The following is a 26,200-nucleotide window of genomic DNA, read 5'->3' as shown; positions in this document are numbered from 1 at the left end:
TTCGATAACAATTTATCACTTGACAGAAGTTATTAATAGGATAACTTCAAACAGAGAACAAAGACAAGGTGAGATGTGGGCATTGGGCAGGTAGCTGGGGTCATGTATATTTTAGGGGCTTACTTCCAATAAAAGGAATTCATTTCAGCCAAGCTTCAAATACTTCAACATAGACTTTTTGAAGTCATTCCCAGGTAGTTGAAACTGCTATTAAATCCAGGACTGCTAATGGTTTACTATATCTAGACTTTTATCATATTATTTATTTGAGGTTTAGCATATAAAAAACCTAATTCAAATCCCAGGTATCACTTTATAGCTATGTCTCCTTGAGTAAAACATATGACCTAAGATTGGTTCAGGATCACAAAAAGAAAATACAAGCTATCCAATCCATAGGGTTGCGATGAAAGTCAAAACAAATGTACAAAAATGCCTAGCACTTTTTAGCAGGCACAAAACAAATGTCAATGCCCCTCCCCCATAACAATATCTGAATCCACATAATTTACTCACAAACTTTTACTGACAGAAGCTGCTTCTTCGTTAGAGGTTAAAATGTTGAGGAGGGGATAAAACAGATCCTCTCGACAGAAAATGAGTAAGGCAACAAAGATTCTATATAACACAAGAGAAAAGCTAGACTTTATTGACATTTTCAGGACATTACATCCAAAAAAATCAGAATATACATTCTTCTCAAGGGCACATGGAACATTCTCAAAGATTGACCATATACTGGGGTACTAACCTCAACAAGTTTAAGAGTAGAAAAATTATTTCAAGTATCTACTCTGACCACAATGGCATGAAACCAGAAATCAACCACAGGAAAAGAAATGAGAAAAAACTAACTACATGGAGACTGAACAACATGCTACTAAAAAACCAATGGGTCAATGAGGAAATCAAGAAGGAAATTAAAAAATACCTCAAGACAAATGATAATGAAGACACAACCATTCAAAATCTATGGGATGCCACAAAAGCAGTGCTTATAGTGAAATTCATAGCAATACAGGCCATTCTCAAAAAAGAAAAACCACAAATCGACAAATTAACCCACACCTAAATGAGGTAGAAAAAAGAATAAACAAAATCTAAAGTCAGCAGAAGGAAGGAAATCATAAAGATCAGAAAGGAAATCAAAAAAATAGAGATTAAAAAAGCAATAGAAAAAATCAATAAAACCAAGAGTTGGTTCTTTGAAAAGGTAAACAAAATTATCAAATCTCTGGCCAGATTTCACCAGGAAGAAGAGAGAAAAAACCCAAATAAACAAAATAAGAAATTGAAAAAAAGAAATCACAATGGATACTGTAGAAATACAAAATAAAACCATAAGAGAATACTATGAACACCTGCATGCCAACAAATTTGAAGACCTAGAATACATGGACAACTTTAGAGAGACTTAAAGCCTGCCAAAACCAAATCAAGAAGAAACAGATCAACTGAGCAGACGGATCACTAGAAATGAAATTGAATATGTAATAAAAACACTCCTTACAAGAGTTCCCGTCGTGGCACAGTGGTTAACGAATCTGACTAGGAACCATGAGGTTGCGGGTTCGATCCCTGGCCTTGCTCAGTGGGTTAAGGATCCGGCATTGCCGTGAGGTGTGGTGTAGGTTGCAGATGCGGCTCGGATCCCACATTGCTGTGGCTCTGGTGTAGGCCCCTAGCCTGGGAATCTCCATATGCCGTGGGATTGGCCCTAGAAAAGGCAAAAAGACAAAAAGACAAAAAAAAAACACTCCTTACAAATAAAAGCCCAGGACCAGATGGCTTCACAAGTGAATTCTACCAAACATACAAAGAGGAACTTACACCTATGCTTCTTAAACTTTTCCAAAAGGGTAAAGAAGAAAGAACACTCCCAAAGATATTCTATGAAGCCACCATCACCCAAGTACCAAAACCAAAGACACTACCTAAAAAGAAAATTATAGGCTAATATCTTTCATGAATATAGACTAAAAAATTCTCAAAAGTTTAGCCAAGTGAATCCAAAAACATATCAAAAAAGATCATACACCACAACCAAGTGGGATTCATCCCAGGTTCACAAGGATGGTTTGACATATGCAAATCAAGCAACATCATACACCACATTAACAAAAAGAAAAGTCAAAAACCACATAATCATCTCAATAGATGCAGAAAAAGCATTTGACAAAATCCAACATCCACTCATGATAAAAACTCTTACCAAAGTGGGTATACAGGGAACATACCTCAATAAAAGCCATTAAAGACAAACCCACAGCAAATATAATACTCAATGGAGAAAAGCCGAAAGCCTTCCCACTAAAATCTGCAATAAGACAAGGATGCCCACTCTCACTACTGTTATTCAATATAGTATTGGAAGTCCTAGCCACAGCAATCACAGAAACAAAAGAAATAAAAGGTATCCAAATTGGAAGAGAAGAGGTAAAATTGTCACTCTATATAGATGACATAATACTACATATAGAAAACCCTAAGGACTCAACCCAAAAACTACTTGAACTGATCAACAAATTCAGCAAAGTAGCAGGATATAAGATTAACATTCAGAAATTTGTCACATTTCTGTATACTTACAATGAAATATTAGAAAAGGAATACAAAAATACAGTATCTTTTAAGATCGCACCCAAAAAAATTAAATACCTGGGAATAAACCTGACCAAGGAGGTATATGCTGAGAACTATAAAACATAAATCAAGGAAATAAAACAGGATGCAAAGAAATGGAAAGATATTCCATGCTCCCAGGTGGGAAAAATTAATGTCATAAAAATGGCCATACTGCCCAAAACAATCTACAGATTCAATGCAATCCCTACCAAATTACCCAGGACATTTTTCACAGAACTAGAACAAACCAAAAATTTGTATGGAACCACAAAAGACCCAGAATTGCCAAAGCAATTCTGAGGAACAAAAACCAAGCAGGAGGCAAAACTAGACAGCTGCATGTAAATCAATGAAACTGGAACACACCCTCACACTATGCACAAAAATAAACTCAAAATGGCTGAAAGACTTAAATATAAGAGAAGACATTAAACTCCTAAAAGAGAACATAGGATAAACATTCTCTGACATCAACTTTACAAATTTTTTCTCCAGTCAGTCTTCCAAGGCAACAGAAATAAAAGCAAAAATAAACCAGTGGGACCTAATCAAACCGACAAGTTTTTGCACAAGAGAGGAAACCATTAAAAAAAAAAAAAAAAAAAAGACCACTTACAGAAATGGGAGAAAATAATTTCAAATGATACAACTGACAAGGGCTCACTCTCTAAAATATACAAATAACTTATACAACTCAACAGCAAAAAACCCAACAACCCATTGAAAAATGGGCAAAAGACCTGAATAAGCATTTCTCCAAAGGAGATATATAGATGGGCAACAAGCACATAAAAAAATGCTCAATATCACTGATGATTAGAGAAATGTAAATCAAAACTACCATGAGATACCACTTCACACCAGTCAGAATGGCCATCATTAGTAAGTCTCCAAATTACAAATGCTGGAGAGAGCGTGGAGAAAAAAGAACCCTCCTACACTGTTGGTGGGAATGTAAATTGGTACAATCACTATGGAAAACAGTATGGAGGTACCTCAGAAAACTAAATATAGAGCTACCATATGACCCAGCAATCCCACTCTTGGACACATATCCAGACAAAACTTTATTTGAAAAAGACACATGCACCATGTTCACTGCAGCACTACTCAACGATAGCCAAGACATGGAAACAATCTAAATGTCTATCGACAGATGAATGAGTAAAAAGATGTAGTACATAGACAGGATGGATTGTTACTTAGTCATAAAAAAGAACAAAATAAGAAAAATTTTTTTAAAAAATTGGAGTTCCCGTCATGGCGCAGTGGAAACGAATCTGACTAGGAAGCATGAGGTTACAGGTTTGGTTCATCCCTCGACTCACTCAGTGGGTTAAGTACCTGGCATTGCCATGAGCTATGATGTAGGTCGCAGATGTGGCTTGGATCTGATGTTGCTGTGGCTGTGCCATAGGTCGACAGCTGTAGCTCCAACTGGACCCCTAGCCTTGGAACCTCCATATGTCACCACTGCAGCTCTAAAAACAAACAAAAAAAAGAAACCAAATAATGCCATTTGCAGCAACATGGATGGAAATAGAGACTCTCAGACTAAGTGAAGTAAGTCAGAAAGAGAAAGACAAATACCGTATGATATCACTTATATCTGGACTCTAACATACAGCACAAATGAACCTTCCCACAGAAAAGAAACTCATGGACTTGGAAAACAGACTTGTGGTTGCCAAGGGGGAGGGGGAGAGAGTGGGAAGGACTGGGAATCTGGGGTTAATAGATGCAAACTATTGCCTTTGGAATGGACAAGCAATGAGATCCTGCTGTACAGCATTGGCAACTATATCTACTCACTTATGATGGAGCATAGTGGAGGATAATATGAGAAGAATGTATATGTGTATGTGTGACTCAGTCTCTTTGCTGTATAGTAGAAAACTGACAGAACACTAAACCAGCTCTAATGGAAAAATATCATTTAAAAGCAAACAAAAAAGGTCAATGCATAAATAAATTATAAAACAATATATTGTATATGTACACATATACATATGTATATATATGCACGCACACACATAGCTTCCTTCTTTGTAAAAAGTTCTATTGCATATAAACCCAGATGAAGATTCTTATAATGTGTCCAACATAATTATTTATAAATAACCAGGATAATGATCTACCAAGTTATTTATTATTAAAAATTTTCTAAGACAACTGCATTGTTCATTTCCCTTTAATTACCCTAGTATTCCAATGTATTCAGTATAGAGAAAGTAAAGAGGCCAGATAAAGTGATAGGGCTTAGCCAGAAAATGTAAATTTGAGAAATTTAAAATGCATAAGAAATGTGACAGTGACTGGATCAGCATCATTAGAAAGTCCATCATACATCTCTAAACTGAGACAAAAAGCTAATGACTACAAATGTCCCCTTTGTGCCTACTAAAGCAAAGTTTCTAAACATCAGTGAAAGCTGAAATGCTGGTTAACCTGTATAAGAAGGTATATAGAAAGCATGTGATTCTGAGGAAAATATAATTCAAGAAAAAGTCTGAACACGGTATAAACATTCTTATGAAGTAAGAGGTAGTGGGGCTGCTAGGGTGGCTACCAAAACTGAATATTGGTGTAAGAGTCAAATGTACTTTCCTTTGCAGACTGTGAAATTAACAAAAAGCTCCAACAACTAAAGGGAGAAGCTTAGGAAATCCTCCCAAGCCAAAGACATTCAGAGAGCAAAAAGACACAAACTCCTGAAGTGTTCAACTCCTGTCAAACATTACCAAGAAACAGCAACAAGCATTACAGTGACTAAGAACTAACTCAATTTTGTGACTGTGCAGCAGGCTTTGTGATTAAGCCAGAAATACTCTTTTTGTTCTACAAACTTCAGGACAAAAGAGCCAAGAAGAAATGCATGTATACTAATGATGTAATGCAAAACCATCTGCCCTTCATTTAGAGGCAAAAAATTGTTTAACAACTTTGATGACTAGAGTCCTTTTTATAGGATGATTAAGGGTCTGAGGGGGTCACTTCAACTTTTCAATTAAATCTGACTTTAAGTTGTGGAGGTAGTTAAATCCTAGATCCACAAAGATTTCAAGAAATACCCCTTGCTAATGCCAAGGATCTAATGAACATAGTTTTTCTAAATCTTCACCTCTAACTGTATACAGACTACTTGCATGTAGGATGAACCATTTTAAGAGGAATCTTATTCATAGAAATGCATTTTTTTTTTCTTTTTTTGCTTTACAGGGCAGCTCCCACGGCATATGGAGGTTCCCAGGCTAGGGGTCCAATCAGAGCTATAGCTGCCGGCCTACACCACTGCTAAAGCAACGCCAGATCCAAGCTGCGTCTGCAACCTACACCACAGCTCACGGCAACGCCGGATCCTTACCCCACTGAGTGAGGCCAGGGATCGAACCCATGTCCTCATGGATCCTAGTTGGGTTCATTAACTGCTGAGCCATGAAGGAAATTCTGGAATGTAATTTTAAAGAAACTTTTCTGACTGAGTCAATGTAAAGAGCGTTTTTATATATACTAAACTCCTAGATTATAAATATCCTACTATTTAAGAGTTTTCTCTTTTCCTAAAACCATTTGTTCCACATGGAAATACTTTTTCTGCAAGTAAAATAATTTTTACTGGAAAGTTAACTTCAATTTCTCTACAATAATGTTATTTTATTTATAATAAAGACCACAGTGCTATTACTCAAACATTTTTAAATGTTCATCATCAATTACTCTGACTTAAAAATCCAAGAGTCCAGGGCTCCTATTGTGGCTCAGCAGAAATGAACCCAACTAGTTTCCATGAGGATGTGGGCCCCACTCAGTGAGTTAAGGATCCGGCATTCCCATAAGCTGTGGTGTAGGTTGCAGACATGGCTCAGATCTGGCGTTGCTGCAACTGTGATGTAGGCCGGCAGCTGCAGCTCCAGTTCAACCCCTACCCTGGGAACTTCCATAAACTGCATCTGTGGCCCTAAAAGAAAAAAAAAATGCACGAGTCTTCATTATCAATTGCATAAAATGAGTACAATAATCTTTTCTTCTATAGCATTACAAGACTGGTAAGAAAAAAGTGAAGAAGCATTCATTTCAGGAAAATGGAGAAATAACCTGGGCCTCAACTATAGGACCACCACACACCTTAGTATGTCTCAAGTATTTGTTACTAGTATACACATTTTTTTTAATGACTCCCTCTTCTCAATAAATCAGAGCTGATTAAAGGTTAACCCTATAATGGTGTTATTTCTCAATCACTAGCATTCTAAGATGCTTCCTAGCATGGGAGGGAGTAAGATGGAATTACAGAGGGAACACTAGAAAACCAGAGAATATGTCTCACATGTAAATATCTTGGGGGGAGAAAAAAATTCTGAGAATCACTGACTTAGATCACAAAATCTTTGTTTTACTGCTAGATCAGACAATAAGGACTATTTAGTTGAAATCCTAATTTTTCACTCGGTTCAGTGCTTGCTTCACAACACCCAATAATAGACAGGTCTGTGCATTTAAGCTCTAAGTGTGTTTTTTAAGAATTAGAACCTCATACTTATAGAACACACATTTTGAAACAAGGATATTTGTAAAATATCGCTGTCTAAAAAAAATTATATGTATATCAATAGGAGACAGAACACATTTAATTAACAGTTTTATATACTATTACATTTGAAAATGAAGTTTAAGTTTTAAACAGAATATGTAAACATAGTTTAAAGTGGTGGGAATACTGGTTAGAGATCTAAGAAGGTAACATTTTGCTTTTTTGTACCACTTTTAAGCCAATAGTTGTGGTGGAAAAGAAAGGAATTTAGGGAAACCATCCAGCAACAGATGATAATCAAAGGTAAAAGAAAAATAATTTTGGAATTCAGAAAAACTGGAAATATTTTGAGGTAAAAATCATTTAAGGTAAATTTCTGATTATTACTGATGAGATACAGTAACCCAAGAAATATTTTTTTAAAAAAACTAATCTGACATATTTCTAATTATTTGATTTTTTACAAATGTAAATGTCATTCATTTAATGCACTTTTTTTTTTTTGTCTTTTTAGGGCCTCACCCACAGCATGTGGAAGTTCCCAGGCTCAGGGTCAAATCAGAGCTGTAGCCACCAGCCTATACACAGCCATAGCAGTGCTGGATCCGAGCCTCATCTATGACCTACACCACAGCTCACAGCAATACCGGATCCTTAACCCACGGAGCAAGGCCAGGGATTGAGCCTGTGTCCTTATGGATATAGTCTGGTTCATTACCACTGAGCCACATCAGGAACTCCTAATGCATATTATTTTAATTTCCTAAGTCTAAAGCCTAGGGACTTTTAGGATTGTAGAATAAAAGCAATAATACTAAAAGAGATAAAATGATAACTACAGTGCAAGGAACTGAATGCCAAAGTGGACCACTTACTAAATTAGGCATTTTACCTAGATTGTCTGATTTCTTCTTCCTAACAAACTTATGAGGAAATTTTATGATCCCCATTTTACAGATGAGGAAGCTATAATTTAAAGACATTAAGAAACTTGTCCAAGATCCCACAGAAGGAAACTCTAATTTCTGACTGAAATCCAGATTATCTGGTTCCAAAATAAATGAATCTTCTTTTTACTACACCCTGAAAAATTGCAAGAAACACGTACACTGAAATTTTCAGTGTTTTAATTAAAACCTTCTTAAAAAGGAGACAATATTAAGCATAATTATCATGAGTGGTGATGAAGTACAGGCTAAAAATTAGTCATAGTTTGATAAGCATATATGAATATTTAAGAAATCATTCCAAATCATGACGTTAGACTTTTTAAAAGCTGAATATGAAATATTCCCCCAAAAATAAAATCGGAAAATTTTTCTGGACAGGCACTAAGTAAACTTCATCTTACTAAGACAGTCTGAATTCCAAAGAAAAAACTTGTGAGGATCCATATTTTGTCAGTCATATAGCAGTTTCATATGGTTAATGGGGACTATACTTATGCTCAAGAAAAAAGAAAAAGTGAGTAATTGCTTAGGTCTAATTCTTTTGTTCTGACTCTACTCTGTCCTCTATTGATTCTTTTCCATTTTTCTTCAGATCTTGCATCCCTCTTTTAATTTAGGGTAACTGAGTCCTAAGTTCAGGAACACCTCCAAGCTTTAGATCTAAGTGTGACACACTCCAATGAAGACCATAAAATTGGAATGATTGCTAGAGTCTTACAGAAGAAACAAAAGTTCCAGTTATTTTCCAAAACATTAGCTATTATGGAATTTTTGATAACTTTTTTCTATATAGCTCTGTGCACTGATTTTAAAGCCTGTAACTTTTATAATAAAAATAAGAGAGGAAGAAAAAAGGAAAGCAGAGAGGCAGTGAGGAAAAAACTTGGAGCTTTGATTTAAAAATATCTGAACATCTTACTTTTTCCAAAGTTCCAAAACTGTGACCAGCTTGTTCTCTTTTATCTTTCAATAGCTTGGCATGATAAATTAACCATACGAAAAGATGCCAAAGGCAAATGAGATATGGAAAAATACCAATGAGGCAATCTGTATAAATTCTGAAACACAGCTCAATTTTATTATTTAAGAAATTAGTTTCTGGGAGTTCCCTGGTGGTCTAGTGGTTAAGACCTGGTATTTTCATCACTGCAGGCCAGGTTCAATCCCTGGTCTGGGAACTGAGATCTCACAACAAGCCACTGCATGTCAGAGCAAAAAGGAAATGGTTATTAAAGGAAAAAAGTATGACAGGCAAACTGAAATGGAAAAGCGAGATTCATATACTAAAGAGTAGAAGTGAAGAAAGTCTCATTAGTAAGTGGTGCTGGGAAAACTGGACAACTACATGTAAAAGAATGATATTAGAAAACTCTCTAACACCATACACAAAAATAAACTCAAAATAGCTTAAAGACCTAAATGTTAGGGCAGATACCATAAAACTCCTAGAAGAAAACATAGGCACAATGTTCTTTAACATAAATCACAGCAACATCTTGTTTGATCCACCTGCTAGAATAATGACAAAAAAATAAATAAATAAACCAATGGCACCAAATTAAACTCAAAAGCTTGTGCACAGCAAAGGAAACCATTAAAAAAAGACAACCCACAGAATGGGAGAAACTCTTTACAAACAATGCAACCATCAAGGGCTTAATCTCCAAAATATACAAACAATGCATACTACTCAACAACAAAAAACAAACAAACAACCCAGTCAAAAAATAGGCAGAAGACCTAAACAGGCATTTCTCCGATACATACAGTTAGCCAGTAGGCACATGAAAAAATACTCAACATCACTAATTATTAGAGAAATGCAAATCAAAACTACAATGAGGTACCACCTCATACCAGTCAGAAGGGCCATCATTAGTAAGTCTACAAATATATCAAATGCTAGAGAGGGTGTACAGAAAAAGGGAACCCTCCTTCACTGTTGGTGGGAATGTAAATTGGTACAATCACTATGGAAAACAGCATGGAGGTTCCTCAGAAAACTAAATATAGAACTACCATATGACCCAGCAATCCCACTCTCAGGCATATACCCAGACAAAACTTCCATTTGAAAAGATACATGCACCCATATGTTCACTGCAGCACTATTCACAACAGCCAAGACATGAAAACAACCTAAATGTCCATCAACAGATGAATGATTAAGAAGCTGTGGTACATATATACAATGGAATATTACTCAACCATAAAAAAGAATAAACTAATGCCATCTGCAGCAACATGGATGCAACTAGAGATTCTCACACTGAGTGGAATAAATCAGAAAGAGCGTATCACTTATATGTAGAATCCAAAATATGGCACAAATAACCCCAGATACAAAACAGAAACAGATCACAGACAGGTAGAGCAAACTTGGGGTTACCAGGGGGAAGGGGAGGAAATGGGAGGGACAGGGAGTTTGGGGTTATAGGTGCAAACTATTACATTTGGAATGGAGAAGCAATGGGATCCTACTGTATAGCACAGGGAACTATGTCCAATGTCCTGAGGTAGAACATGATGAAAGATGGTATGAGAAAAAAAATGTGTATATATATATATATATACACACACAAACATTGACTGGGTCACTATGCTGTACAGTAGAAACTGACATGACACTATAAATGAACTATTTTATAATATAAATAAATTTTTTAAAAGACTGCAGGAATTTCTGAAGTATGGGAAAATTATAATATACATGTGTAAATTTATCCCATTTCTTATTCTTTTACCATAAGGTAAAATTCTGTATTAAAATTCTTTTAGCAACATCATAAAACAACACCCAAGATGGGTTTGTGTCCTATCAAAATTAACTTAAATCTCTTGAGATAACTTTGTTTTCCATGGAAGAGTTCTACTAAAGAGATGCACATTTGTAAGCTTTCTTTTTCCATTACAAAAACATATTCTTATTCCAAAATAACATACATAAGATTGATCCAATTTAATGTTACCAAAACAGAGCATAATTGATAGTCCCTTGACAGTGTCTTCCAAAGATGCTCATTTAAAAACCAAGTACAGGAGTTCCCATTGTGTCTCAGCTGTAATGAAGCTGACTAGTACCCATGAGAACACAGGTTCGATCCCTGGCCTCTCTCAGCAGGTAAAGGATCCAGCTCCACAGCAAGTTGCAGTGTAAGTCACAGATAAGGCATTGATCAGGCATTGCTGCAGCTGTGGTATAGGCTGGCAGCTGTAGCTCCAATTCAACCCATAGCATGGGAATTTCCATATGCCAAGGGTGAGGCCTTAAAAAAGCAAAAAAAAAAATAAAAATAAAAATAAAAATCAAGTACAAAACTATAATCTATTAACACAAGTCCAATTTTAAGACAAAATTTTTATTTGTATAACGAGTTATCAGATTACCTTTTTTTCTGATTGCCAAAATGAATTAATTAATTCATTTAGCCCTTGATTTAAAAAGATGATGACTTTCTACTCACAGGACTGCTTTATAATAGTTTCATGTAATTAAATTAGTATAGTCTTTATAAACACTATTTCCATCTACAAAGAGAAATGAGTAATCCACAACATTTTGGTATGATACACATATATTTATATAATACTGGTTTTCAAACTTGATAATTTCAGTTTCTCTGTTCCTGAGGATATATATACCATATAAGAGCTGTCTTGAAAATGTTACTGCTGTGTAAGTGGTGAGTACTCAGCACACAATCCAACTTTCCTGCATTGTTTGAAATTTTTCATAGTAAAATACTGGAGGAAAAAACTGCAAATGAGAAACATTCACAGACCAGAGTTATAGATACATAACACTTTAAGATGAAAAGAATGTGTCGATCAAAAGCCTGAATCATTTCAACTACTGATATCAACCTTTGAAATACAGCAGAAGCTGCATTAACTGGACCCTATATAATTTTACATAATAGGTATTTAATGCTGCCAACCACCAGTGTGTAAGAGAAACAGATCTTCACCAACTGTCTTTCATGAAAAAAACTAGAGAAAGGGTTTCCAAGTATGCCTATACACTCTCAATACATTTCCAATACTTCTGAAAGCATAGTTTTCTTGAGAGAACTAAGAGAAAAGATTTCCCGAATCACAAAACATACACTGAGCCTTCCTTTGTATTGAGTGACAAATGTGTGGCTCTTCACAAATATGTGTTCCGAAAGCCCATATAGCTACATACACCAGGACTACAACACTGCACAGTGAAATAATTACACTTTGCAACAGATTTTTTTAAACTCCCCTTCCCATTCCATAGGTTGAAAAGTACTTTCTAGTCTTTAATTACTAAAATAGTTTTGGTCTATTCTTACTGATTTTTCTATTACAGTTTTTATATCGGTGACTCCATTTGAGAATTTTTAAAAACATTTTAAATTATCTTGAGAAAAAGAAAAAATGGCACTACACCTTTAAGTTATATCAAATTGATAGAGTACTATGAATACCCGCAGCTTCGTATGAATTAAAAAGATTAAGATTTTTTAACCATAAGGCAAACGAAAATGAAAGTACCAGCCTTAATAAGTTATTAAACTCTGGACTGCATAGTACTATATATCAAAATCACAAATGCCCAAAAGTAAAAAGCAACAACTTCACAGTTAATTTGTGCAATGACGTACCACCCTATCAACACCGACCCAATTAGCGGGTTTCAGAAAGTTGATCCTAAAGTAGACTAAGGCAGAGAGCTGACCCGAAGGTGACTCCAAACACCTCCTCAACCCTAAATGGCAAAGAGGGAATAGAAATTGCCTCAGTTGCGCTAGCTTCAGACTTAATCTATCCCTCGAGGGTTACCCCTGGCCAGGACTGAAATATGATGGAAGGTGGAGGATAAAAGGGGTGGTGAAGCTGACATGAGAAGAACTGGGGGCGGACTGCGCCGGTCCAGGGAGACCGCAGGGCCCCAGCGGTAGGAAGGGGTGGGGCAATACCTAGGGGGTGTAGGTGGCCGCCCCAGCCAGAGAGCCCCGCCGAGTGAGAAGTGAGCGCGCCGAGAGAAAGGGGTGCAGGCGTGATGGGCGGTGCCCACAGTCCTCCCTGCACCGCCCCAAACCCCGCAGCCCCCAGACCCGGCGACGGGGCGGAGCCATCGCGCCCGCCTCTGCCCTCTCGCGCCGGCACCAGCCCCCTCAGCGTCTAGTCCCGGGTGGGTGGGAGGAGCGGGCCTCGCCCGGCCGGGTGGGCAGCCCGGCCCAAGCCCCAAACTGGAATGCGCCGCCGCGGGCGTAGGACGGAGGCAAGACCCCTAAGCCGGGGGCAGGAGGGGGGTGGTTGAGGGCGGAGAAAGAACCCTCGGCGCAGCCGCCGCACCAGAGCTGAGCCCCAAGCGCCCCCCTGCGGGCAGAGAGTGTTGCCCCGGTTCTCGGCTGGCCTTCCCTACTCTTCCCCCCCTTCCCCGGTGTTGCCCCGGGCAACAGCGCCTGTCGCCGGTGGCGCGAAACTCACCTACCTAGAACCTGACAAGCAGGAGCCCCTCAGACACGGGAGCCAGTCGCCACCCCGCGTCACGGGGGCGGCCGGAGCCAATGGGCGCCGCTGTCACGAGCCTCCGCGGCCAATCCCGCTGTACTCCGGTCTCTGGGCACCCTCGAGGTCTCAGCCAATGGGCACCAGCCGAAGGCGGGCGCTGCCTCCCGACCCCCAACCCCTCTTCCACCACCTCCCAGGAGGCGGGGCGCGGCAGATTGGCCGCGGCCGGAGATGGGTGGGACTCGGGCTCCGAGCCCGGTGGGCGCGCGCGGACTAGAGGTTGCGGGCGTGGCGAAGGGAGGCGTGAAGTTGCGGCGGCTGCTGTCTAAACCCGCTCCCCGGTTCGGCCCGGGTCCCGAGGTGCTTCTGTTGACTCTGCTGTTCTGGTCCCTTAGCTTGCTCCTCTCTGGCTGGTGTCTACGCTGCCAGGATGGGAGTGAGGGCGGGATGCGGCCAAAGGCGGACAGCAGCGTCACAGGAAACTTTGGGAGTCTCGCCTGGCCGCGGCCACTTCCCGGCCGGGCCGGGGGGTGATAAGCTGGGGCCGCCTGGAAGGGACTACCCGGCGGGTCGGCAACCGGAAAGGAATTCGGAGGGTGGGGGCGGAGGCGTGATTAAAATGTTAAGTGTGCCCGGGGGGGTTGCTGGGCGATCCCGGGTGCTGAAATTTCCAGGAACGGGCGCGGACCCTATAGCCCAAAGTACGCAGTTTTCACCCTCAGAATCTGGCTTTTTCTGTATATCTTACTTGCAGCTATTGTAACGTTGATTCCCTTGAACTAGTTTTCACCTTCCCCAGTGGACTCGGAGTGCCTTAAAGGCGAGAACTGTCTTTCTCATTCCTATAATTCCCATTGCCTGAGACCCTCTTTTTAAAAAAAGTTAGACACTCAGTGTTGCAGTTGTGATGGATGCGGTTAAAAACTTTACGGCAGGTCCTGTGAGTAGACCCCTGCAGTAAGTCCCTAACTCTTCCAGCGTCTAGAATGTGTGAAGAACCGAAGCTGGTTTGCTCCTCGAGTGAGGGTTGTTCCTGAAGCGTCCTTGACCAAAAGAATTTAGTGGAAAATGAGAAATTTGAACTAAACGAAGATAACTAGGAGATCGGTAACAGTGTGATAGGTGTTATTAGTCACTATTCCAGGGTGTGTTTCTGTAGTCCATTCTTAAAGGCATTGTTTTGTACGGTGCACATTCTTTCTCTGGAGCAAATTCTAAGGTCAATCCTGTCTCCACCCTCCTTTTCCAAAACGGGTATTCAGTGGGGGCCAAAGAAAAGTGAATATTTTTTCTAAACAGAGTTATTTATTTTACTCTAGGTAACAGCCCTACATATAGAAAAACAAATTTTAAAGAGGACTTTTGTCTACTCTAAAGAAACCAAAACATGCTATAAAGAAATTTTTTTTCATTGTGTTATAGAAGTTTTAATTGTTTATTTGTATTTTTTAAGCCTAAAAGACGTTGTATTCTTATATTATTCTGCAGCTGAGATTACATTACGAAGGTTACAAATAACCAATTAGAAGCAAAACATAAAGACAATTTAAAAAAAAAAGTTTCATTCTCCCTGTTGAAGACAAAAGAAGGCATTTCCCTTTCTTAGAGCAGTGGCCTTAGAAAACTGGTAATTGTTGAATACTTTTTCATCTCTTAAGTGTTATCAATTATTTTGAAGACTATATAGGTCTCTGTCAGTTTGTATTCTGTTAGCTTTACATCCCAGAAATGTCCCTCAAAGCTCTGGAAACTATCTCTTTGAAATGCAAAAGTCAAGAAAAAAAGCATCCATGAGTGGATAAAGAGGGTGTTGTGGTATACGCATACAAAGGATGGGATATTATTTAGCCATGAAAAAAGAATGACATCTTGCCATTTCAACAACATGGATGGACTTTGAGGGCAGTATGCTAAGTGAAATAAGTCAAACAGAGAAAGACAAATCCCATATGCTCTTATATGTGGAATTTAAAAAAACTCTCATAGATGCAGGAACATAGGTGGCTGCCAGAGGCAGGGAGTGGGAGTGGGTGAAATGTGTGATGGTGGTCAAAAATATAAACTTCCAGTTATAAAATAAATGTCATAGGAATATAATAGTATGACTGTAGCTAATAATACTGTATTGCATATTTGAAAATTGCCGAAAAAGATTTTTAAAAAATTGTAGTATATATGGTGATGGATGTTAACTTGAATTATTATGGTGATAACTTAGAATTACAGCTATGGAATTACCTTGTACAGCTAAAACTAGTGTAATAATATATGTCAATTATAGTTCAATTAAACGAGAGAGAGAGAGCACGTGCACCCTTCTCTCCCAGTTCTCTAGGAGAGCAGGAGGCTAACTTCAATGGGCAAATTGGTCCAAATTGCAAAATTGCATTCTGTCATAAAGATGAGAAGTTTGTTTTTCCTGTGGATAAAGCAAATTAGCTAACACTGATGTTCGCCCCAGTTACCAAATAAAGTTAAAATGAATTATGTGTGCAGTGCTTTCAAGGCCTATTACTTAATGACTAGTTATTGTTTATCTTGAAAACATATGTAATGGGTCGAGTCTGTTTGGCTGTATGCAATTGCCTTTGCAATCTCTTTGCTGATTTCCCACCGTGTGTACCACATTCTAGTCTGCTTATTCAATAAGAAGAGTGGAAACAATTTCTGTGTTGGAAGAAGAGTTTGTTTTTAATTATATTTGCCCCCAAACACCTATACCCAAAATATGAAGACTACAAAGGTAAAGACAGTAGTTTCTAGTTTTTAATTTGTTGTCAGTATTAGGTGATAACATGACTAAACTATAAATACATTTTAGTAGAATTAGAAATGATAAAGTTAATGTTTGGTATATGTTTTATAGTGACTGTACAAACTCAACCTATGTGAACAAACCTCTTAAAATAGAAAAGAAATTAATTTTCTGTGAATATTAAATGTTGTAGTATATATCAATATGAATGAAATCAGTGAATGTTTATGCATTAAATGGTTAGACAAAGCCAAAATACGACTTTGGGGATTGCTTCACCAAAGCATATCTTTTCCAAGAACCCTAGGATTTCTCTACCTTTATACAAAGAAAATCTAAATCTGGAAATATGTAGTCAGTGAATTTATTATCACATATTTGCAGAAAGTAGCTTTAAATCAGTCTAGAGTGACAAATAGGACTGCTTGCTATACATTCTCCGTGTCTGTGTGTGTGTGTGTGTGTGTGTGTGTTAAGGAATTCAAATTTCTGAAAACAGAGTTTTTCCTGTTATTCAATTCTTTCAGTTCTCACCTATTCACTCAAACTTAAAAATTGCCTGCTGTGTGCCAAACATTTTGCTAAGAAATGCAATTCTGAATGAATGGATTTGAAGTCAATGAATATAGCAAAAAAAAAAAATCTATGCTGCATTTTGGAAACTAAAAAACAATTATAGCAAATTCGGTTAAAATGTTCCCTCTGTTATGATTATCACTTTGCATTGTAACACATTTAACAAACATTTTATTTCATTTGATTTCAAATATGCTGTGCAAATTTCCTCATGTTGTATAAATGTAGGGAGGTTATGGAAGAATAAAGGAAAATAATTTCCTGTCTAGATGATCAATAGGATTCATAAAATACTAGACACCCCAAAGGGTCTGGAGGGATATGTATCTCCCTTAATGTGGTTAGTATAAGACATAAGATATTCATCTTCTATCATTAAAATTTAAATCTAGGAGTCCCTGTCGTGGCTCAGTGGTTAACAAACCCAACTAGTATCCATGAGGATGAGGGTTTGATCCCTGGCCTTGCTCAGTGGGTTAAGGATCCAGCACTGCATTGAGCTATGGTATAGGTCACAGACAAAAGACAAAAAGAAAAAAATTTAAATCTAAACCAGGTACCACCATGACTTTATAAATGCCATAGTGATGCCTAGCTATAGATAAGTTTTTAGTATATATTCCATTTTCCTAAATACCAATTTTTGACTGGTCAAATTACATTACTTACTGGACAAATGAACACAACAACATGGACATCAAACCTTAGGCAATTAGTAAAACTAATTATTTTAAAAAGTTCTTTCCTTACCCTTAGCTCTCCACTCCCCCACCCTACCACCTACCACCTCCATTTAATCATTGCTCATAATAGACATCAAGAGAAATCTTGGCCATGTACCACTGTAGTTCAGTAGCCTTCCCTCTTTGCTTTTTCTTTTTTCTTTTTCTTTTTTTTTTCTTTTTTCTTTTTTTTGGTCTTTGTGTCTTTTAGGACCGCACCTGCAACATCTGGAGGTTCCCAGCCTAGGGGTAGAATTGGAGCTATAGCCTCAGCCTACGCTACAGCAACATGGGATCTGAGCCACATCTGTGACCTTCACCACAGCTCACCACGCCAGATCCTTAAGCCACTGAGCGAGGCCAGGGATCAAACCACTGTCCTTATGGATGCTAGTGGGGTTTGTTAATCGCTGAGCCACGACGGGACCTCCGCCTTCCCTCTTTTCCTAAACCTGTACGTCTTCTCTTTCCCTCCTTTCCACCAGCTGCTTTGCTTTGTGCTCTAATCCACAATTCAGACCTAACCACTTGCACATACCACTCCTAAAATGGAGAAAGCGATCAGGCATACAATACAGAAATCATTCCTATCTTTGTGTTCAGTGTCTGTTTTCAATGCATATAAATTTCTTTGATTTTTAAAATTGTTCTCTTGAACAAATACTGTTACTAGAGGTCCCGAATTTTCATTAGGACTTTTTTTTTTTTTGGCTTTCTAAATTTTAATTTTTCAAAATCACTATGTAGCTTTCTTTATTTTACAAATCTGTGTAAGAAAAATAAAGGAGGGAAAGGAGAGAAGAAAAGATGAAATAGAGTTGGAGGAGGAAAACTTCTATTCTGCCTTCAAACTAGACATCAAACCCAGTTACGCCAACTCATTACCATCCCTCCCAGAAGGAGATTAGCTGTCATGCTAGAGCTCAAATACTGACTCCCCTGCTTCCCTGACCTTTTGCTCATCACTGAGAAATACTACCACCAACACTCCCAATCAAGACAAGCCCTCTCCAAAATGACTCTGAATCCCTCCATGCCTGTCCTGCTTTAAGTCATCCTCTTTTTTTGTTTTTGTCTTTTTTTTTAGGGCCACACCCAAGGCATGTGGAGGTTCCCAAGCTAGGGTTCTAATCAGAGCTACAGCTGCCAGCCAATGCCACAGCCACAGAAATGTGGGATCCAAACCAAGTCTGCAACCTATACCACAGCTCACAGCAATGCCAGATCCTTAACCCACTGAGTGAGGCCAGGGATCAAACCCACAACCTCATGGTTCCTAGTCAGATTTGTTTCCACTGTGCCATGATGGAAACTCCCAAGTCACCCTTATCTTAGAATTTACCTGTCCGTTTTCCTCATTTCCTTATTCCTGGATCATTGGACCTTCAAAGATAACGGTCAAATGTGCGTGGTGGGAGAGTGCTGGAATGATTTTCTAAATATTGGTTAATGTACTAGCATCATCAAAATCACCTGAGAACCTTTTCAAAAATACAGACTCCTTGGGAGTCACCATTGTAACTCAGTGGGTTATGAAGCCAACTAGTGTCCACAAGGATGTAGGTTCAATCCCTGCCCTCGATCAATGGGTTAAAGATTTCACAATATCACAGGAACAGTGTGGCTCGAAACTCTAGCTCAGATCTGATCCCTAGCCTTGGAACTCCATATGCCATGGGGAAATCAAAAAAGGAAAAATAAAATTAAATAAATAAATAAAGTAGAATTTGGAAGCCATGAACGGGGAGCTCTCACACAGGTATGCCTCACCACAGCCTGCAGTCTTCTGACCCAGCAACAGGCTCCTCACTACCTGTGGCCAATGAAGAACCATCACAGCCTCCCCAGGTTCTTCTATTCCCCTAAAAAAGCAAGCTCATCTCCTCTTTTCTCCAGATTTTCCTATGGTTCGCCATAGTTTGCTTGTCCCAAATTGAAACTCTCTGCTATTCCCAAATAATCCCATTTCGCTGCTAAAATAGCTGGCTTGTTGTTGTTGTTTTTAAAGTCAACACTTTGTAGGGAAACTGACTTGCTCAAGGGGAAAATATATTTACTATACTGGAAGGGAGGGGGAAGTCTTCCAACATTGTGATTCCTTGACTAATCACATCACAAATGAAGTCAGCCAATCTACAAATTCCAGCCATTCAGGTAACTTCTCTCACTCTTAAATATGAAGGGACATTTGGGGATCACCACACGTTTGAGGAAACCCAGAGTCATGAAAATCAGACACCAAAACAAAGAGAAAAAAAATTACTGAGGGAGGTGGGGAAGAGTTTAACGAAATCAAAGCAAATTTCAGAACTATGAGCCATACCCTTTAAGAAAGAAATTCCATGATAAAAACAGGATGCTATTTTTAAAAATAAATATTCAGAGGGAAAAAAATGAAGTTTTAGAAATTAAAAAATAACAAATTTTTAAATTCAGTTGTGGATAATAAAAGAAGTTGAGAAGTCTCAAAAGAAGACTATTGAAAAATATGAGATAAAAGGAAATTTAGTATCAATCCAGGGATTGTAGAGCTAATCTATAGGAGTTCCAAAAGAGAAAAGGAGGAGGGTGTAGGAGGGGTGGAATTATCACAAAAAGACAATTTCCCAGAAACATACTGAAAGAAGATTGAAATGGCTCTAGTGAGAGCCTAAAAAATTCATGGAAAGATTCACAGAAAGGCACTGAATCCTAAAGTATCAGAACAGCAGAGATAAGAAAATTACCTAAATGCTTCAAACAGAATAACAAACAGAGTGCAGGCAAAAGATCAGGCAGGATAATAGAGAAAGGCATTCTGCTTTTCAACAATGATACTGAAAACTACAAGAAAATAGCATAGGAGTTCCTATTGTGGTTCAACAATAAAGAAATGGACTAGGAGTTCCTGTCATGGCTCAGTGGCTAACGAATCCGACTAGGAACCATGAGGTTTTGGGTTCCATCCCTGCCCTTGCTCAGTGGGTTAAGGATCTGGTGTTGCCATGAGCTGTGGTGTAGGTTGCAGATGCGGCTCGGATCCTGTGTTGCTGTGGCTCTGGCGTGGGCCGGTGGCTGCAGCTCCGATTCTACCCCAGCCTGGGAACCTCCATATGCCGTGGGATCGGCCCTAGAAATGGCAAAAAAAACAAAAAAACAAAAAAAAAAAGAAAGAAATGGACTAGTAGTCATGAGGACGCAGGTATGATCCCTGACCTTGCTCTTTGGGTTAAGGATTCAGCATCGCTGTGAGCTGCTGCATAGGTCCAAGAGGAGGCTTGGATCTGGTGTTGCTGTGGCCATGGCATAGGGCAGCGACTACACTACCAATTCAACCCATAGCCTGGAAACTTCCATATTCTATGGTGTGGACTTAAAAAGAATTAAAAAAAAAAAAAATGGAAGGAAGAAAGGAAATAGAATATCTTTAGCTCCAAAGGAAGAACATTTACAATTTAAAACTTCCTATAAACCTAACCTTCAATCAAGTCTAAGAGGATAATAAAAATATTCTCAGACAAGCAAGATCTCAGAAAGATTTCTTCCTATGGAAACTTTACTTCTTTTTTTTTTTTTAACCTTTTTAGGACCACACCTGTGACATATGGAAGTTTCCAGACCAGTGGCTGAATAGGAGCTGCCTTCACCACAACCACAGCAATGCCAGACCCGAACCTCATTCATCTGCAATCTACACCACAGCTTGTGGCAACACCGGATCCTTAACCCACTAAGCAAGGCTAGGAATCAAACCCTAGTACTTATGGATACTAGTCGGGTTTGTTACTGCTGAGCTACAATGGAAACTGCTGGAACCTTTATTTAGGAAGATACTTGAAAATTTTTTCCACCAAAAAAGAGAGATTGGAAACGATAAATGAAGACATGGATCAACACTGGAAAAAGGAAAAAGGAATACCCAGAATAATGGTGAAAGAAATTTCAAGGACAATAAATGTATGAGAGGCCTAAAAAACTGGGAGTTCCTGTCGTGGGGCAGCAGAAACGAATCCGACTAGGAACCATGAGGTTACAGGTTTGATCTCTGGCCTTGCTCAGTGGGTTAAGGATCTGGTGTTGCTGTGAGCTGTGGTGTAGGTTGCAGACACGGCTCGGATCTGGCATTGCTGTGGCTGTGGCGTAGGCCAGTGGCTACAGCTCTGTTTAGATTCCTAGCCTGGGAATCTCCACAGGCTGCAGGTGCGGCCCTAAAAGGACAAAAAGACAAAAAGCAAAACAACAAAACAAAACAAAACAGAGCAGTGAAATCTCCATAACTGATGTCCTTAAGGAAAAATAATAATAATAATTAATAATAATAAACAAAAACTACAGATTACCTGCTGTGTTTTACTACAGAGATGCTAAGGCACAAACTTGACGCCATGAATTCAATCCCTGGCTTCACTCAGTGCGTTAAGGATCTGGGGCTGCCATGAGCTGTGGTGTAGGTCACAGATGCGGCTCAGATCCTGTGTTGCTGTGGCTGTGGTGTAGGCCAGTGGCTACAGCTCCAATTTGACCCCTAGCCTGGGAAACGTCATATGCTGTGGGTGCAGCCCTAAAAAAAAATAATAATAATAATAATTACATAATAATCCTACTGACTGTTGATTCAGTAAAAAGTTAAAACTGGGAGTTCCCATCATGGCTCAGTGGTTAACGAATCTGACTAGGAACCATGAGGTTGCGGGTTCGACCCCTGCACTTGCTCAGTGGGTTAACGATCCGGCGTTGCCGTGAGCTGTGGTGTAGGTCGCAGACTCGGCTCAGATCCCATGTTGCTGTGGCTCTGGTGTAGGCCTGTGGCTATAGCTCTGACTAGACCCCTAGTCTGGGAATCTCCATATGCTGTTGGAGTGGCCCTAGAAAAGGCAAAAAGCCAAAAGCCAAAAAAAAAAAAAAGTTAAAACTGTAATTCCTACAACACAGTAGGAATAGAGTGAAAGAAACTCTTGAGTGGAAGTATTGTAAGAAATCTGAATCTTCTTTTCTAGTAGAATTCAGCAGATAATTGATAATTCTGAAAACTAAAGACAGGGTATTTAAACACCAGTATTGAGAGGTAAAGTTCAACTGTAGTGATGAGGATGGGAAGTTTGAAGACTAACAGTGCTTAGAGCTGGTGGTTCCTTTATGTTATAAATCTTGGGCTATCCTTTCACTTACATTGCTTTGATGAACATAAATATTAAAAAAAAAAACACCTGGAGTTCCCGTTGTGGCGCAGTGGTTAGCGAATCCGACTAGGAACCATGAGGTTGCGGGTTCGGTCCCTGCCCTTGCTCAGTGGGTTAACAGATCCGGTGTTTGCCGTGAGCTGTGGTGTAGGTTGCAAGATGCGGCTCGGATCCCGAGGTTGCTGTGGCTCTGGCGTAGGCCGGTGGCTACAGCTCTGATTAGACCCCTAGCCTGGGAACCTCCATATGCTGTGGGGAGTGGCCCTAGAAATAGCAACAACAACAACAAAAAAAGACAAAAAGACAAAAAAAAAATCTGTTGGTAAATCTGTTGCACAGCCAGGTTTGAGAACCACTGGGATAAAGAACAAGATAAGAACATAAACATCTGTCCCTGTCATTGCATAGAGCATACATGTTTAAAAGAATAATGCAAAACATAATTTGTTTTCTAACTTGGATGGTTGTTCACTCAATAAATATTTCTTGAATACTTATTGTTATGTGCCTGTCAAACACTATGAGAAGCTCTGAGTGTATGACAAGAATATGCAAAGACAGGGCTTTTCACCTGAAGTCAAACAGGAGATAGTGACAAGAAGCAAGAAAACAAATTAACAGACTATCTATAGATTTGATAAAATGCTAGGAAGGAAATGAATAAAATGTGAGAAAATAAAGAGCATTAGAAAGAATCAAACAGCTAAGATTTGGGTCTTAGCTTTGTCATTGTAATACTGCAAACTTAAGTAAATCCCTTAAACATTCTGAGCCTCCCTTTTTATATCTATTAAATGCAAATAATAATTATAAGTTCACTGGTTCTTGTGATAATTAATTGAGACAGTATAAAGGAATGAATTTTCAATATATAAATTCCTATTCAGATGTAAGTTTTTCTACCCCTAAGGGAGCCCTTATCCATTCTTAATTGGTTTACCTGCCTGCCTCCCTAGGCTTCTACATACATATTGTCAACAGATTAAGCCATTTAACCATCATTTTCATTTTGATGTTCCCACATTCAAATGCTTTAGCTTAGACATAAACTTAGTTTCTTAAACTTGACTTCAGCCCTGACAAATCTACAAGCAGTTTAACTATCCAGACTTCTCTTCCACCTCACTATTACCTTTCTCCATTCCCCTTCAGTAACAGAATACTTTATATCTTCACATATAGTTTACTTTTTTTTTTAAGGGCCATACCTACAGCATATGGAAGTTCCCAGGCTAAGAGTCAAATCAAAGCTACAAGTGCCAGCCTACAACACAGCCACAGCAACACTAGATCCAAGACGTCTGTGACCTACAACAGCTCATGGCAATGCCGGATCCTTAACCCACTGAACAAAGCCAAGGATCGAATGGGCATCCTCATGGATCCTAGTCAGGTTCGTTACCGCTGAGCCAAGACAGGAACTCCTATTTTTAATTTTTATGCAATAATATTTACTCTTTTTGGTGTACAGTTCTATGAGTTTTGACACTGCATACCATGAGGAAACATCACTACTGTCAAGATACAGAACAATTCCTGCCTCCCCCCAACACACACACCCCTTTGTAATTGACCCTATGCCCACACAAGCCCGATCTGTTCTTTATCGTTTTGCCTTTTCCAGAATTTCGTATATTTGGAGGTGTAGAGTATATAGCATTTTAAATCTGACCTCACTTAGAATAATGCATTTGAGACACATCTATATCATTGCATTATTAGGAGTTTCTTCCATTTTATTTTATTTTTATTTGTTCTTGCCTTTTCTAGGGCCACTCCCCACAGCATATGGAGGTTTCCAGGCTAGGGGTCTAATCGGAGCTGTAGCCACCAGCTTACGCCAGAGCCACAGCAACACGGGATCCGAGCCAAGTCTGTGACCTACGCCACAGCTCATGGCAACACGGGATCCTTAACCCACTGAGCAAGGGCAGGGATCGAACCCACAACGTCATGGCTCCTAGTCGGATTCGTTAACCACTGTGCCATGACGGGAACTCCGAGCTTCTTCCATTTTATTGCAGCACATAGTATGTTATTGTTTACCCATTTCCCAGTTGAGGAATATTTGTTTTTTTTTCCGGTTTCTGTCAATTATGAATGAAGTTATTGTAAACATTCACAGGTTTTACTGTGTGAACAAATTTTTATTTCACTTGGGCAAATACCTCACAGTGAGATTGCTAGGCTCTGTAATAAATGTGTATTTGTAGGAAACTGCCAAATCTTTCTGATAGTGGCTGCACCATTTTATATGCCCACCAATAAAGCATGACAATTCCATTTTTTCCTCATTTTCACCAACACTTAGTATTGTCAAGTGGTTTTTGGAGGATGGGGAGGCAGATTGTTGGGGTTGTTTGTTTTCTCATTCAGATAAGTGTGTAGCGGTATCTTGCGGTTTTAATTTACATTTCCCTATCGGCTAATGTTGATTATCTTTTCATATGCTTATTTGCCATCCATATATTTCTTTACTGAAGTATCTGTTCAAAGCATTTACCAATTTTAAAAACAGTGTTATTGTTTTGAAAAGAAAGAACAAACCTGACAGACTACTATGACCCGAGCTTAAGAATTATTATAAAGCTATAGTAAACAAAAAGGTAAGACATCAGTGAAAATATGGATCAATGGAATAAAGAGTCCAGAAATAGACCCATGTGAGTATGATCAGTTAATTTTTGGCAAAGATACAAAAACAATTCAGTGGAGAAAGGACAGATACTGACTTGCATAAATTTTCTGGTGGCTTATTTTTTACCCATTATCAACATCTTATTAAAAAACTAATTCAGGAGTTCCCAGTGTGGTGCAGTGGAAACAAATCTGACCACCAACTATGAAGTTGCGGTTTCGACTCCTGGCCTTGATCAGTAGGTTAAGGATCCGGCGTTGCTGTGAGCTGTGGTATAGGTTGCGGAAGTGGCTCACATCCCACTTTGCTGTGGCTGTGGCATAGGCCAGCAGCCATAGCTCCAATTCGAACCCTAGCCTGGGAACCTCCATATGCTGTGGGTGTGGCCCCAAAAAGCAAAACAAACAAACAAACAAACAAAAACAAAACTAATTCAATATAGATCATAGACCTAAATGTAAAATGTAAAACAACAAAACTTTCAGAAGAAAACGCAGGAGAAGATCTTTGCGACTTTCAGTTAAGAAGAGCATTCTTAGCTACAACACCAAAAGCTCTATACATAGAAGAAAAAAAATGGTAAATTGGACTTGAGTAACATTAGAAAAAAACAAAAAAAAAAAAACCAAAAAAACTATGAGGAGTTCCCATCATGGCGCAGTGGTTAATGAATCTGACTAGGAACCACGAGGTTGTGGGTTCGATCCCTGCCCTTGCTTAGTGGGTTAAGGATCCTGCATTGCTGTGAGCTGTGGTGTAG

At 38.9% G+C, this 26,200-nt stretch overlaps 1 protein-coding gene across 2 annotated transcripts in view; it reads right to left on the bottom strand.

The window, feature by feature from the left end:
• FER (FER tyrosine kinase) overlaps positions 1 to 13,625 on the bottom strand; it is a 432,134-nt gene extending 418,509 nt beyond the window's left edge. For both annotated transcript variants that reach the window (XR_007134557.1, XM_047778393.1), the window contains exon 1: positions 13,571 to 13,625. The gene's annotated coding sequence lies outside the window, so the exon portion shown is untranslated. The remainder of the gene's footprint in view (positions 1 to 13,570) is intronic.
• Between the last annotated feature and the right edge of the window lie 12,575 nt (positions 13,626 to 26,200).

This window comes from Phacochoerus africanus, chromosome 4 (assembly GCF_016906955.1).
Source record: "Phacochoerus africanus isolate WHEZ1 chromosome 4, ROS_Pafr_v1, whole genome shotgun sequence".
NCBI lineage: Eukaryota > Metazoa > Chordata > Mammalia > Artiodactyla > Suidae > Phacochoerus > Phacochoerus africanus.
Note: the sequence above shows the minus strand (reverse complement) of the source record. Positions and strands in the feature narration are given on the sequence as shown.